Consider the following 17,155-nt stretch of genomic DNA (forward strand, 5'->3'; position numbering starts at 1 on the left):
ATTTGTTAAACATTTAGTTAAATGAATATAAAATTCATTTATTGCAAAATTATAATTTTACTCTTTAAAAAATCATGATAATTTCAACTATGCCATTGCTATGACATTATCCATGACATCATCTTCCTGACATCATTTTCAAAGTCAAATATGAGCAAACTATTTTATACTTTTCCATTTTACCCTTGTAATTTTCAAAGAAACTAGTCACCATAATTAAAAAATTTGATTTAACGTGAAAAATCAATCTAAATTCCAAAAATACATGTCAAATTTCACTATTATAAAATATAGAAATAATATTTCTAATATTTTTCTATCGTCCTTCAAATTTTCCTAAATTCCTAATTCGATCCAATTATTTGATATTTTACCGAACTTTATCACTTAATAGATTTTAATAAAATTTTGGATCAAAATAAAAAAGACAAAGAAATACCATTCTCAAGGGTAAACTATTCAAAAATTGATATTTTGACCACTAAACTTTCAAAAATTACCTTTTAGTCACTAGTTACATTTTGGGGTATTACATAGCTCCTCATTGTTGAGTTAAGATATGTTGCAGATGACTCCTCTATCGTGAGTAAGTCGATCTTGAGCATCTTTTTATTTAATATTTTTCATCGTAAAGTTTGAATTGGCTCAAAGATTTACCTTTTGTAGGTCAAATTGATTGAGATATAACTCCTCATTTTTTTTAGTTAAGTTATATTGTGGATGACCTCTCCATTGTGAGTTAAGTAAGTCATGGGTGTACTTCGAGTTCAATATCCTTCGTCTTGAAGGTGAATTAACTCAATCATTATGTAAAATTATATATATGTATGTAATGGCATGAATGTAATGGCAAGAATATAATGTCCTTATGTATGTTAAAAATACAAATTTATCATTTTAGGCATTCCTATTTTCAAATACATGTCTCGATCTTGACCTTATCCCATGTTTAGAACTTTTGAAGTCTTGTGATGGTTTCAATCATTGCAGTTTACAAAGACATAATTTCTTTGTGAATTCTTAATAGAGATTTTTTTGGTAGTGGGAACCACTAACATGACTGTACATTCTTCAAAAATTCCTTTTCTTTTGGCAAATGAAAAATAATGGCCATCTATCATTCCCATAGGTCTCATATCATAACCCCTATCAACATCTAAAACATCTACACTTTTCATTTTAACATTAATACACAATGATCTCTTTTCAAAGTGAATAAATTACTTAACTTTAATGCAAGATGCGAAGAAAACTGGGCTTTCAAAGGATTTTGTTTATTTATATGAGTGAAAAGGGTTCTTTGGAAAGTACATGGCAAACATTTTGGAAAAAGAAAGCAAAAAAGAGCAAATAAGTGCCTTAGATGTCAATGATATGGGATTCTTTAAACTGATATGCCGTATGATGTTGTGAACGTAGCTTCTATCGAAATGACCTCGAAGTGTACAAAATTCTTCCCAAATTATCAAATGTTTCTAGGATTTCAGATGTCGTAATTGAATTTCTAGCTGCATTCAATTTTGATATGATGCCTTCACTAGTGATGTCTTTTGAACCATGGCCTTCTTGTGCACAAATATAGAGGCTCAAACATGTGTTTAAGGGTTTTTAAACCAATGATCAAAGCATTCATTCATTTTTTGCTTGAATCTACTAGTTTTTCTTTTTTCTTCTTCTTCTTTTTTATCCCTCCAGACTTTCCACTTGTGGGTTTTCACCCTATAGATCATTTCTTTAGCAATATGGATTTTATAACTAGCTTCAATTGACCAACGTCGTGGTTTGAGATCACTTCATTTGTGGGAGTCTTTACATATGCTCCTTTTTTCCTATTTGCTTATTGAATTTGAAACCTTAATGTAATTCGATCACAAGTTATATCTCTTACCACTCTTAATTTGAAACATATCGCATTTGGATAACTTGGAGGTGTTTTATTGTTGATTATCCTCACTCATATGAGTAAATTTCCCTCCACCTTTTCCCCTAGTGTGGGCAGTGATCTTTGCTTAGAGTTAAATCCAACAAAAAAGAATATTTAAGGCTCAAAGAGGGACATCAATGGATATAGTTTTTTTTTTGTGAAGGGGATAACGAAAGAATGTCGTTCATCATTTCATAGATAAAAATCCTTGTGAAGGAGATATATTCAAGGGGATAGATGTTTAGAATTAATTTTTTATTTGTTTAAAAAATTCATTAATCATGATGATTTTTTAATTTATTATTTTTTGTTTTTATGCTTTTAATTTTTTTGCCTCATTTATTCGAGTTTATTGTCTTCTTCTTGTCTTTTTGCTTATTGTTTAGATCTTGTTGTAACAAAAGAGAGTTATCTCAGTTAATTTGAAATCAGTCCTTGGATTACGATTATTTTCATCAATACCATTTATATCTAAAGACCTAAATAGAAACGAAGGAATATATATATATGCATACATTCATGTGAGAGAAATTATCTCACATAGGAACTAGAAACAAATAATATATATATATATATATATATATATACAAACAAAGAATCAAGAAAATGAATGAAATATATGTTTTCCAAATGAAGATAATATGGGATGCATCATTTATTGGAATTAATTATAATGTAATTTATTCTGCATGACAAAAGATCACCTATTTCCCCATGTATAAGCAAATAGGGAAAGTTTGGGCATTACTTAAAAAAAAAGAATTGGAAACTGTAGGTAGTTCTTTAGTTGCCCAGTTGTTAATAATAAACCCCGGTGGAAATGGACAAATTCCAGATTAATCAACCTCTTCAGCACCATCCTCTATTATGGCGTTAACTCCTACATCCACGTGATTCGAACTTTGCGCCACATTGGAGTCTTTTGAATCGTTGAAATGAATGTTATTTTTGTCTTACAACCTTTGGACGATCTTCTTAAGGTAAAATAGTTTTCGATGAAATACCCTAGGATACCACCGTGACATTCACAATGTGCACTCTCATTGTACCACCTAGGGTATTGAGGTTTTTGGGGATTCACTGGATAAGTAATGCTACATGTGTATCATAGAGTTTTTGAAACAAATCTTGATACGTCATCAAAATAAGATCCAATTGCCTTATGTGACCATTGTTGACTTCATCTGAGTGACAGTGACGCCCTTTTCAGAACTATAAGCGCTCATATTGTTAACCTCCCCTCAATCTTTCTTTGTTTGATATCAATTTCTATTATTTCGCCAGTAATCAAAATATCGGTAAAGCCTCCGGAGGTGATTGCGACCAAATGTCCAAAGAAATGAGCCTTCAGGGTGTGCGTACTACTGAAAACTTTCGTTGGCCTTCTTATCCAAACTCTGCAACATAACTTGGTTGAGTTTAATGTCATTTACGTACTTATATTGTTCCAGGAAAGACCTAGCGAGGTCCCGTCACAACCAGATGTAAACCTGATTAAGCTTATTGTACCAAATAATTATCGAACTCGTCAAACACTCAGTGAAGCAGTTAATCAGAAGTTGTTTTTCTCCTATATGTCTCATCATTTTTCGATAGAACATTATGATATAGGAAAAGGGACAATTGTTCCCATTAAACTTTTAGAAGTCTAAAACTTTAAATTAAGGAGATATGATAATATCTGGAGCCAGATTCAGTTTCATACCATCAATTTGTTTGGGACTTCCTTCTCCCTTCACATTCTTCATTCTTTTCCTCAAAGTATTTGATTTTCTCTTTCATCGTCTTTGTTTTATCCTCCTAATCAAATTCTGGGATACGGTATTCTTTCAGATTACTTAAAGGGTTTGTCACAGACGTCTTTGGCTTCAGGATAAAAAAGTCCCTCGAGTACCCCTAAAAATTTTAGGGTGTGATTACCAACGTCGATGGTGGTGGTTGTAGTGGTAGTGCCACTACTTCTTTAAATCCCTCGACCCCAAAGACATTAGCAAAGTTCAGTCCAACCAACCTGGTCACAATCTGATTGACCTGGTTACTTTGATTCTTAGTGATGGTGTCCATAGTGTCCTTATTGTTTTGTCTTATTCTATTTTTGCATATCCTCTTTTTAGTTTGCCAAAGTTGTCTTCGATCTCCTTAAGTATGACTTCCATTTATTTCGATTTGAGTCGAGTGTTATGCAGATGTGGTGGGTTTAGTGCTTTTCTTTATTGAATGAAACAATCATTATTAGTCATTTATGTTTTAATCATGAATGCATGGTAAAATTTAGTTGAATTAAAAGGCAAAATGTATGATAAATGCATGAAGATTTTGAGGCATTGATCCAAAAAGAACATGTCAAAATAGAAAAACCTTCAAATAGGTATTGAGTTGTGGTTCAATAGAGTCGCCACCAATCTTTTTAGAGTGTGTCTGGATCACCTAAAAGCTTGTTTCTTTAATAAAATTAAAATAAAAAAGGTTGGTCTACTTACCAGAGAAATCGATCTGGGATTCGATTACACGTGGGGAATGATTAGCATCCCCACAATGCTCTTTCGGTACCTAGTCAGTTATGATGTTATCCTGGAAAAAAAGTCAAATGATTAATTAATTTGAGATCCCCTTAAGGAAATAAATCTTAGTTAAAAATTAAAAATAAAATTAGTTAATAAATAGAAAAAAATAAAAGTGAACTCAATAAAATAGAACATAAATAAATAAATAAATAAAAATTCAAATAAAGTGAATTAAAGAGAAACATGAATGGTAACAATGATAAAAATTAATTTGGAACAGAAGGTTAAATTACAATAAAATAAAAAGCAAATTTGGAAAGAAACAAAATAAGGAAAACCTATATTGGATTTTACAACATAATTTACCTGACTAAACAAGATTAACTTGAACTTTTAAAAAAGAAAAATGGCATGAATCAAGAAAAACTAAAACAATTATTTATAAAAGAAAATTAAGGTAGATTAAATTAAATTAAGTTAAATCAATATCAAAGAATGGAATGAGTAAATGATGGAAGAGATCAAAATATTAAATTAAATTTAAAATTATACTAAATTAGAAAAAAATATGGTCTTGATTAGAAGAAACTTGAAAATAAACAAAATAAAAAAAATAGTTAGATTGGATAGCTATATAATCAAACTTTAAATAAAAAAAAAAAAGAAAAGGGTTAAAATTAACCAAATATATTAAGGGTGTAATAAATAAAAGAACTTTAAATAAAATAAAAAAATAAAAGGGTTAAAATTAACCAAATATATTAAGGGTGTAATAAATAAAAGAATTTTAAATAAAATAAAAAAATAAAAGGGTTAAAATTAACCAAATATATTAAGGGTGTAATAAATAAAAGAATAAATGAGATAAACAAAAAATATATATAACTAACTAAATGAAGATGCTAGAGAAACCTAAAAAAAAACCCTAAAATTAGTAAAAATGAAACATGAATTAAAAATTTGAATAAAAAATTATTATAAAAATTAAAATGGAAAAATATTAAAATACAATAAATATAAAATCAAATGATCAAACTTAAATGAACAAAAGAACAAAATGAATTAATGGACAATATGGAGGGATCACGATTATGATTTCATCGAAACTCACTAACAGGTGTGTATCAACTTAAACGACATCATTTTCGTGTCTATGTAACCTGCCCAAAACTACATCGTATGTCATCGATGGTCGTTGTCGGCCGATCGCAAGCCAGCCACCACCGGTGGTGGCCGTTCACTTCAAATATACCGTGGGAGAGTTGTTTCGATCTCCTGAATCCAAATTTGGAGTTTGTTTTACTGGAAAATGTGTCGTTTGCTGTGAAAAAGTTGAAAACCGTTCGATTTTCCTCTCTCCGATCTTTCATCGTTTGCCATTATGTTGAGTTAATTGATTGACGGAATCGGCCAAGAGGGGGTGAATTGGCAATAAAAATTTTGGTGGAAGCTTTTGCAGAAAATTGAAAGAAATTGCACAGCGATTTAGAGTGGTTCGACTTTATCAACCAAAGTCTACGTCCACTACCTTAGCTATCCACACTAAGAATTTTCCAACAAATTCAATAATTTGTTCTTTCTTTTGAGGCCAAAGAGATAACCTTACAACACCCTCAAGAATATACCCCAATTCTTGAGAACACTCTTTTCTCAAAGAGAAATACAAATTTGCAAACTTACAAGAAAGACCTCACAAGGAAAATATGTTTGCACAATTCTAGAATAAAGAAAAAACACTCAAGAATAAATACAATTGAGCACAATAAGTGTTCTTGAAAGCAAAATGAATATTGAATGAAAAATAGGCTTGAAATGCTCAAACTTGAGGTTTGATGCTTTCTCTTTGATTCTCTCTTGATTCTAATTGCTTGATGTTTCTTGTTATTGATCAATGGCTTCTAAGATTGCTTAAATACACCTTGAATCACTTTTGAACGTTGGGGATGATTAGAGAAGATAATATAGCCATTTTAGTGTGAAAACAATTAATAAAACAGCTTGGAGCGTGGGGGAAATCGGTACCCCCTATGGGGAATCGGTTCCCTAAGTGTAAAATTCAAATATTTCGACCGTTATACAAGAGGGGAATCGGTACACCCTGGGGGGAATCGGTTCCCTCCGAGCATACTGGAATTCTCAGAGCCAAACCATTCAGGGGGAATCGGTACCCCCTTGGGGGGGAATCTGTTCCCTCTGAGCAATCCGGAATTTTTGGCTTTGAAATGGTTCGAAATACTTTGTAAAATTATTTTGAGATTGTTTTAAGATTAAAACTTAATTTTACACTTGAGTAAGGATTAAAAATGATCTTTGAAAGATTTGGAGTAATATTTTGATATTCTAATAGTTATATCGAATATACTTAGAAAATCATTTGGAAAAATCTTAAAATTCATTTAACTTAATTTGTTATATTGAAATATCAAAATGTTTTCAACAATCTCCCCCTTTTTTATTTAACAAAACATTTTAGTAATTTTAAGATTTTGAAATCAAGTTTTGAAATTACTCCCCCTTACTTTAACACTTCTCCCATTTATCATTTAAAACACATTTAACTTCTCCCCCTTTTTGTTAAATCAAAAAATACATTTTAAAGAATTTAAACAAGGTTTTGAAATCATTTAGCCAATTGATTATATATAATATAAGCTGCTAAGATCACAAGCAAGAGAAACATTAGCCATTAGTTTCATAATCAATTTTCATAATTAATGTGACATGGAAAAATTGGTCATATATCTAACATGAAGTAAATGATGCAATAATGAATAAATTTAATCACACCAAATAGATAAGTTATCACCATTCATAAATCCAAACAAATTCAAAGTCAATCAATCCACAAATTCAAACATTCCAAAATATTCAAAATGTTAAAACAATAAGTTTGGAGTTCAAAGCAAAACCATCTATGTCTCGCATTAATTGCTCAAGCACGAGATCTTCGTTAGCTTCGGGTGGAGCTTGTGAAGAACTAGCTCCCGGAGTATTTGCAGAAGATCAAACCCATTCACCGGTTTCCTTATCCTTAATCCATCCCGCTCTCGTTAAGGAAAGAAGATTAATTTGTTTATTAAGGGGAAAAACGACATCTAGACCGACTCTAAGCCCAGCTTTGGAAAACAGATTACTCAAAATGCAACCGTAAACTAGAGATGAACAGAGTTTCTTGTTAGGAACAAGATTTACGGTTTCAATAATTTCAGCAAAAATAATCTGAGGTAGGTTAATTTTAATATTGTTTTCGAAATAATGTAACCACTAAAGATCTAAGGCTCTAAGAGTAGAATAACGACCTCTGAAACCACCAAGAAATCATTAGATGAAGAAAACGTTCATGAAGGTCTAAGACACTTGCCCTATCCCTTCTTTTATAACGAGATCCTAAAACCTATTTTTCATTTGAAATACCATCATTATCTAATCCGAATGTATTGGCTATGTAAGCCGAGTCAATATATAAGAATTGTCCTAGGAGGTAGGAACAAATTCCTATGGTTTCGGTTTCAGTTTGGTTTTTAACACAAACGACATTATAATAGAAAATACGAACAAGTTGATGGTAAACGATGGGTTCAAGGTCAAAGAGTTTATCAAATTTCCACTCTTGTAAAAGAGGAATATATTTACAATTAATAGCTAACATAGCTTGACGAGAAGGAATACGTTCTTCCCAGATTTTGTAAGAGTCGAAATATTGATAATACCAAAAACGATGATTTCTAGGACCAGGATGATTTAAACACGAATTTTGGATAGTCAAGTTAGGATCAATGGGATTAGGATTAGAAATTGGAATAGGAGGAGGATTTGGAGGTGGATTTGGTTGACGGTGTGAGCGACTAGATGATGACCTAGCACGTTTAGGATTGGACATGGTTTAGGAAATCAGAATAGAATGGATAACCTGCAATTTAGAAAACACATGTATGCAATTCAATCAATCTCAAAACTCAATTGAGTCCTCAATATTTCAAGGTTCTCTAAATCAATCCTAATGGCAAAGTTTTTGAAAACTTTTGAAAAATATGGTTTTGAGAAACAATATATGTATAGTTTTCATAACAACAACATAATTCAATCAAACACAATAATTTGAAAATCAACAATTTTTTTTTATTTCGAAAATTTAAAAATTATTGGAAAATTCTTGTGTTTTTGATGAAATTAGTTGTGATATCTAGTTTCTAATCACTAAACACTCAATGTCCGATCTAAAATTCATCCTAGAACTAATTAAAACTAGTCATATGTTTAAAATCAATGAAATAGAGAGTTTAGAAAATTTTACCTTGAAGGATGAGATTGAGTGGATTTTGATGTTGTTTGCACGATTTTAATGATGATAGCAAGTTTAGAAGATGATATTTGAAGTGAATTCTGATTAAAATCGATGATTTGAGGCAATAAAGGAGATAGGGAGAGAGTTTGGCGGTAAGGAAGAAAATATAGGGTTTTTGAGGATTTTGAAGAGTTCTGCCCGTGTATAACCATAAACCCAGGGGGTATCGATTCCCCTTCAAAGGGGAAATCGGTTCCCTCATAGGGGGATCGATTTCCTCTGCACCAAAATGCTAAAATCCGATTTTAAACACCCAAAATGCTAAATTAATTTCCTCTAGTGGTATTGGCAACTCATATATTGAAAATTAATCATGTTCAAACAATATTTGAACATAAAATTAATTTTTCATCAAGAATCATAAACTCCCCCTAATTAATAGAAATGAATGCAATCAAAAATTACTATTATAAACATTTTTCATTTATTCTTAAAAATGTTAAAATTATTTTTAAACACTAAGTGCAGATAGGTTGGTCAAACCTAATTCTCTCCTAAGTGTCCAAAATCTTTCCTTGACTAAGGGTTTTGTAAAGATATCCGCTAATTAGTGCAAAGTATCAACAAATTCTAGAACTACATCTTCCTTAGTGACATGGTCTCTAATGAAATGATGTCTTATTTCAATGTGCTTAGTTCTAGAGTGTTGGATGGGATTTTTAGTGAGACAAATAACACTAGTATTGTCACACTTGATAGGAATGGTTCCTACTTCAATTCCATAATAAAAAAGTTGTTGTTTCATCCATAAAACTTGTGCACAGCAACTACCAGCTGAAATGTATTCGGCTTCAGTGGTAGATAATGCAACACAATTTTGTTTCTTTGAAAACCAAGAAATTAGCATATTTCCAAGGAATTGACAAGTACCGGTCCTATCTAATTTGCATCCTCCATAATCCGCATCAGAAAAAGCATGCAAGCTAAAGCTAGAGTCTCTAGGATACCAAAATCCTAAACTAGGAGTGTCCTTAAGGTATCTAAAAATTCTCTTAACAGCTAGTAAATGTGATTCCTTAGGACATGATTGAAATCTAGCACATAAGCAAACACTAAACATAATGTACGGTCTACTTGCAGTTAGATAAAGTAGAGATCCAATCATTGACCTATATAATTTAACATCTACACATTTACCTTCTTCATCTAAGTCAAGCTTTGTTGAAGAGCTCATTGGAGTGTCATGCGGTTTGCCATTTTCCAGTCCAAACTTCTTGAGCATATCTTTGACGTACTTAGCTTGATTGATGAAGATGCCATCTTTTCTTTGCTTGATTTGGAGTCCCAAGAAAAATGAGAGCTCACCCATCATGCTCATCTCAAACTCACTTTGCATTAGCTTAGAAAATTCTTGGCAAAGAACATCATTAGTAGAACCAAATATTATATCATCAACATAAATTTGAACTACTAATAAATCTTTACCTTTATGCTTCAAAAACAATGTAGTGTCAACCTTCCCTTTTGAAAAACCTTTTTCAATTAAAAAATTTGACAATATTTCATACCAAGCTCTAGGAGCTTGCTTTAAACCATAAAGAGCTTTTGTCAATTTTAAAACATGATCCGGAAAATTTGAATCTTCAAAACATGGAGGTTGTTCCACATACACTTCTTCTTTTATAAAACCATTTAAAAATGCACTTTTAACATCCATTTGATATAATTTAAATTTATTGAAACATGCAAATTCTAATAACATTCTAATTACTTCCATCATAGCTACGAGAGCATATGTTTCATCCTAGTCTATGCCTTCTTCTTGAGTATAGCCTTGAGCAACAAGTCTAGCCTTGTTTCTCACTATATTATCACTCTCATCAAGCTTATTCCTAAATACCCATCTAGTACCTAAGTAGATTTATTACTAGGCCTTTAAACTAATGTCCATACTTTACTTCTCTCAAATTGATTTAATTCTTCTTACATAGCCATAATCCAATGTTCATCATTTAATGCTTCTTTAATATTCTTAGGCTCTATGCATGAGATAAATGCAATATAATTACAAATATTTCTAAGAGAAGATCGAGTTGTTACCCCTTTGGATGGATCACTTATAATTTCACCATCCTTGACATAGTTGTACTCTCTTGGATAAGATACTTCCCTTTCTTCAATGGTTGGATTCTCAAGAGAATCATGAGTTTCCTCATTTTTCATTTCTTCCTTTGATGATGGTTCTCCAACGTCATGTCTAACGTCATTTGTATTTATAACACCTACATCATCATTCACACAAGAATCCTTCCTCAGAAGGGGATTATCATCGAAAACAACATGTATAGTCTCTACTACAACTAAAGTTCTTTTATTAAATACACGATAAACTTTAGAATTTAAGGAATAACCCAGAAAAATTCCTTCATCACTTTTAGCATCAAATTTGCCAAGGTTTTCTTTACCATTGTTTAAAACAAAACATTTACATCCAAAAGGATGAAAATAACTAATGTTAGGCTTTTTATTTTTGAAAATTTCATATGGAGTTTTCTTTAAAATTGGCCTAATCATTACTCGATTTACAATATAACAAGCGGTATTTGTGGCTTCCGCCCAAAAATATTTTGGCAAATTATTTTCACAAAGCATGGTTCTAGCTATTTATTCTAAAGTTTAATTTTTCCTCTCAACAACTCCATTTTGTTGAGGGGTTCTAGGTGCTGAAAAATTATGGCTAATACCGTTAGAGTTACAAAATTCAGTAAATCCAAGATTTTCAAATTCAGTTCCATGATCACTCCTAATACTAGTTATAGAGTAACCTTTTTCATTTTGGATTACTTTTGAAAATGTGATGAATTGTTCTAATGATTCATCTTTAGTACTTAAAAATAGAACCCAAGTATATCTAGAATAGTCATCTACCAAGACAAATGCATATTGTTTTCCACCCAAGCTAGTAGTTCTAGTTGGCCCAAAAAGATTTAAATGGATCAATTGTAAAACTCTACTAGTTGATACATCATTAATGGATTTAAAAGAAACTTGCTTTTGTTTTCCTTTAGCACAAGCATCACAAATTTTATCATTATCAAATTTAAGCTTAGGCAACCCTCTTACTAGGTCTCCTTGAATTAAACGTTGCAAAACACTCATACTAGCATGTCCTAGTCTCCTATGCCATAACCAACTATCATGCTCATCCTTAGCAACTAGGCATAAATTAGTCATATCAAAAGAATCTAAATGCACCATGTATATGTTTCCTATTCTATGACCAACAAGCATAATCCGATTAGATGCAATGTCAATGACTTTACAACCATTAATTTCAAATAAGACATTGAATCCTTTATCGCATAATTGACTAATACTCAATACATTATGCTTTAATCCATTCACATATAAAACATTTTTAATTTGTATGGAAGAGGTATTACCTATTGTACCAATACCTTCATGTGACCTTTTGAATTGTCTCCAAAAGTCACTCTCCTCCATTTTTGGCGTTAAGCTCAATGAACGGCTTTGTCTCCGGTCATGTGTCTTGAGCATCCACTATCAAGGTACCATGAATTTGAATTTGTTTCCCATGCCTTGTAGCAAGCTCCTTTCCCTACAAACATAGATTAATTTTTGATTTTTGGTATCCAAATTTTTTTGGGTCCATATTCATTAGTTTCCAAAATCCTAGTCCCCTTAGGTATCCATTAGGATATCTTTATCTTTAGTAGTATTGAGTTCTTTAGGAACCCACATACTTTTAACGATTTTTCCATTAGAGGTTCTTTGGGGACCTCTATGATTGTAGTTTCTAAAACTTTTTTAACAAAGTTGGATTTTGAATTTACACCATTTTCAAAATGTTTGTTCAACTTATCAAAAGAAGTTTTAAGATCATCAATTTTCTTTTGATGATCATCATTGATCTTGAAAGTAAATTTTGCAAATCTAAATTTTTCTTTTCAAACTCTTCTAGTTTGATTTGCAATCTTTGATTTTACTTTCAACATCGTGTTGGTTTTGGATATGATTTTGTTTTCATTTTTCAATTTTGAAACATCATTTTTATATTTTAAAAATAATTTCTCATAATCCGAAGCCAACCCATTATATTCCTCTAATAACTCATCATTGGATAAATTATCAAAATCGGATGAGTTAGAGCTTACCTTAGAATCTTCCCCGAATGCCATCAAGCACAAGTTAGCTACTTCTTGTTCCTCTTCATCGGAACTTTCTTCATCGCTCCATGTAGCCACACGAGCCTTGTGCTTATTCATTGATTGACCCTTTTTCTTCAATTGTGGGCAATCATATTTGACATGCCCCAGCTTTTTGCATTCATAGCAAATGATTGGGTCCTTCTCTTTCGGTTCATTTTTTAGGCCTTCATTTCGTTTGAATTTTCTTCCTCGATAAGGTCTCATCATTTTTCTGAACCGTTTGGCAAACAATGCAATTTCCTCATCATCATCATCGCCATTCGAATCACTCTCATCTTTTGTGGATTTAAGAGCAACTCCAATGTTTTTTTTCTTCTTCTTCTCCTTTGGTGTCTCGTCAATCTTGTCGAGGTCCACCTCATCTTCGAGCATCATTTCATGAGTGAGGGGTGACCCAATTAGCTCTTCAAGAGTTAAGGACGTTAAGTCCTTACACTCGATGATTGCTGTCTTCTTTGATTTCCATGATTTTGGGAGGGAGTAGACTAACTTCCTCACAAGCTTTTTATTTGAAATGATATCTCCATATGATTTGAGACCATTGACAATCGTTGAATATCTATCCGTCATAGCTTTGATATCTTCATTTGGTTTCATCCTGAAATTTTCATAGCTATGCGTTAGAATACTAATTTTAGATTTCTTTACCTCATCGGTACCTTCATGAGTGACTTGAAGTTTGTCCCATATTTCTTTGGCGGTTGTACATGATGAAACTCTTCCGTATTCATCTGGTCCAAGAGCACAAAAAATGATATGGATGGCTTTGGAGTTGAGCTGGAACATTCTTGTCTCTCCTTCACTCCACAACCTTGGATGAGTGAGAGCTTTGATGTATCATTCTTCTATGGCATTCCATGCTCCCATGTCACTTGCTTGAATGAAGTACATCATTATATTCTTCCAATAGGCATAGTTAGCTCCATTGAAGAAAGGAGGCTTGTTGACGGGCATCGAATCGAGACCGGAGTCGAAGTTTGAAGCGGAGGCCATTGATGACTTTGATTATCGATATAACTCTTCCCGAATCGACTCAAGAGGCGATTAAACCTTCAAATGAGTAAGGCTCTGATGCCAATTGTTGAGTTAATCGATTGACGGAATCAGCTAAGAGGGGGGTGAATTGGCAATAAAAATTTTGGTGGAAGCTTTTGCAGAAAATTGAAAGAAATTGCACAGCGATTTAGAGTGGTTCGACTTTATCAACCAAAGTCTACGCCCACTACCTTAGCTATCCACACTAAGGATTTTTCAATAAATTCACTAATTTTTTCTTTCTTTTAAGGCCAAAGAGATATCCTTACAACACCCTCAAGAATATACCCCAATTATTGAGAACACTCTTTTCTCAAAGAGAAATACAAATTTGCAAACTTACAAGAAAAACCTCACAAGGTAAATATGTTTGCACAATTATAGAATAAAGAAAGAACACTCAAGAATAAATACAATTGAGCACAATAAGTGTTCTTGAAAGCAAAATGAATATTGAATGAAAAATAGGCTTGAAATGCTCAAACTTGAGGTTTGATGCTTTCTCTTTGATTCTCTCTTGATTCTAATTGCTTGATGTTTCTTGTTATTGATCAATGGATTCTAAGCTTGCTTAAATACACCTTGAATCACTTCTGAATGTTGGGGATGATTAGAGAAGATAATATAGCCATTTTAGTGTGAAAACAATTAATAAAACAGCTTGGAGCATGGGGGAATCGGTACCCCCTATGGGGAATCGGTTCCCTAAGTGTAAAATTCAAATATTTCGACCGTTATACAAGGGGGAATCGGTACCCCCTGGGGGGGAATCGGTTCCCTCCGAGCATACTGGAATTCTCGGAGCCAAACCATTCAGGGGGGAATCGGTACCCCCTTGGGGGGGAATTGGTTCCCTCTGAGCAATCTGGAATTTTTGGCTTTGAAATGGTTCGAAATACTTTGTAAAATTATTTTGAGATTGTTTTAAGATTAAAACTTAATTTTACACTTGAGTAAGGATTAAAAACGATCTTTGAAAGATTTGGAGTAATGTTTTGATATTTGAATAGTTATATTGAATATACTTAGAAAATCATTTGGAAAAATCTTAAAATTCATTTAACTTAATTTGTTATATCGAAATATCAAAATGTTTTCAACACATTAGATCGTTCCAATTTTGATGTCTGTTTTTTGTCATCCAACTTCTCCTAATTAGCCGTTTAGCTCGTCGAAAAAGTCCCCTGATTGTCGTGACTGCCGATGACCGAGTGCTATTATGTCTTTTCCTTTTTTTTATTTTCTTTCCCACTCTCTTTTATCTCTTGTTTTGTAGATCCAGCGTAAAACCCTCACTGAAATTCGGTTCAGAACCAATGCAGACAAAAAATAAAAAAAGAAGGGAAGTCTATTTCGAAATAAAAATACACTTTTATTTATCTTTGATTTGTAGGTTTCAATAGTTATAATATTTTCCACTATTTTTATTATTTCCCCCCTCCCATAGCTTTTTTTTCTATCGATATATACAATGAAAATTTCTTTTTTCTTTACAATCAGAATCAAGAAATCCCATATTTTTTGTTTGATTTCCTATTGATTGTGTTTTTTTCTCTTTTTCTTTACAGGAGATTGTTTTTGCCAAAATTGGTTCTAACAGAATCTAGAATGGTCATTGCATGATCGACGCATGAAGGAAGTGATCACCGACGCGTGGGTGCATAAAGGAAGCACAAACGTCACGCCTGCAAGCTGGAGGCCATCTCTTCGTGTGGCGGTTGGAACTTTAGAGAAGGAATCCTAGGGTTTTCCTTGTTTGTTTAATGTTGTGGGCTTGAATTGTTATTTTGGCTGCCATTGCAAATTGGACTTGCAAAAATAAAAAAAATAAAAAACATTATTAATTATAATAATAGGTAATAAATTAAAAATAATAAATATCATACCAATAATAGTAAAAATAAATAAATACTAAGCATAAATATAAAATACTTCAAATTAAATTAGACCAAAATGGTTGTCTACAGGCCCTTTTTTCCCATTATCGTGCAACGAAAATTAGAAAAAGATAAAAAAGACAATAATTTTTTTATTAATTTTCAAAAATAAAAAAACTCTGAAAGCAAGCTTACTCTTTTTGTATCGAGACATTTAGTTTTTGTAAGACTAGACTTCGGGTGACTTTTCTCTGTGGGTTAAGTCAAGGTGAAATGTTCTTGAAGTGTGATATCTTCTGTCGTGGAGTTGAAATCTGATTCAGAAACACTTGAGAAAATAACTTCTCACTATTGAGTTAAATTATGTTGTTGACAACTCCTTCATTGTGAGTTAATCCGTCTTGCATGACTCAAGCTTGATATCATTCTTCGTGAAGTTGAAATCTTGCTCGTAATCTAGGCTAGGAAGTAAATCGTTATCGTTAAGTTAAGCTAAATCATAATCGATCTTGGGTCTTCTTCTTGTCCAATATGATTCACCGTAAATTTGAAATTCAACTTGAAAACCTTGGTTGGAAAGTAGCTCCTTGTTGTTGAGTTAAACTATGTTACAAATGACTATTACATCGTGAGTTAAGTCGATCCTAGGCGTTTTTCCAACTCAACATCCTTCGTCGTGAAGTTGAAATTGACTCAAAGATCCATTAACCTTCTGTAGGCCAAATTGATTGAGATATAGTTCCTCGTCGTTAAGTTAAGCTATGTTGTAGACAACTCCTCCATTGCGAGTTAATTCAATCTTGTATGACTTGAGCTTGACATCCTTCATCATGAAGTTGAAATATTGCTCGAAATATGGTATGGGAAGTATCTCCTCGTCAATGAGTTAAGCTAAATTGCAGTCGATCTTGGGTCTTCTTCTAGTCCAATATCATCCGTCGTGAAGTTGAAATTCAACTTAAAGACCTTGGTTTGAAAATATCTCCTCGTTGTTAAGTTAAGTTATGTTGTTGATGACTCGCTCATCACAATTTAAGTCGATCCTAAGTGTTATTTGAGCTCAATATCCTTCGTCGTGAAGTTGAAATTGTATAAAAATATATGTAAAATTGTACACATGCATGTAATGCTATGAATGCAATGCTATTAGGCATGCCTAAAATGTAGAAAATTAGCTCCTCATTGCGAGTTGAGCTAAATTGTGGACGCCTTATCCTTTGCGAGTTATGTCAAATTTTGGATGACTCCTCTTTGCAGGTTAAGTCATGAAAGAAAACTGTCCCAAGTGAGATGAAAATTTT

The sequence above is a fragment of the Hibiscus syriacus genome, unplaced genomic scaffold (genome assembly GCF_006381635.1).
Source record: "Hibiscus syriacus cultivar Baekdansim isolate YM2019G1 unplaced genomic scaffold, ASM638163v2 tig00003721_pilon, whole genome shotgun sequence".
In the NCBI taxonomy this organism is placed as follows: domain Eukaryota; kingdom Viridiplantae; phylum Streptophyta; class Magnoliopsida; order Malvales; family Malvaceae; genus Hibiscus; species Hibiscus syriacus.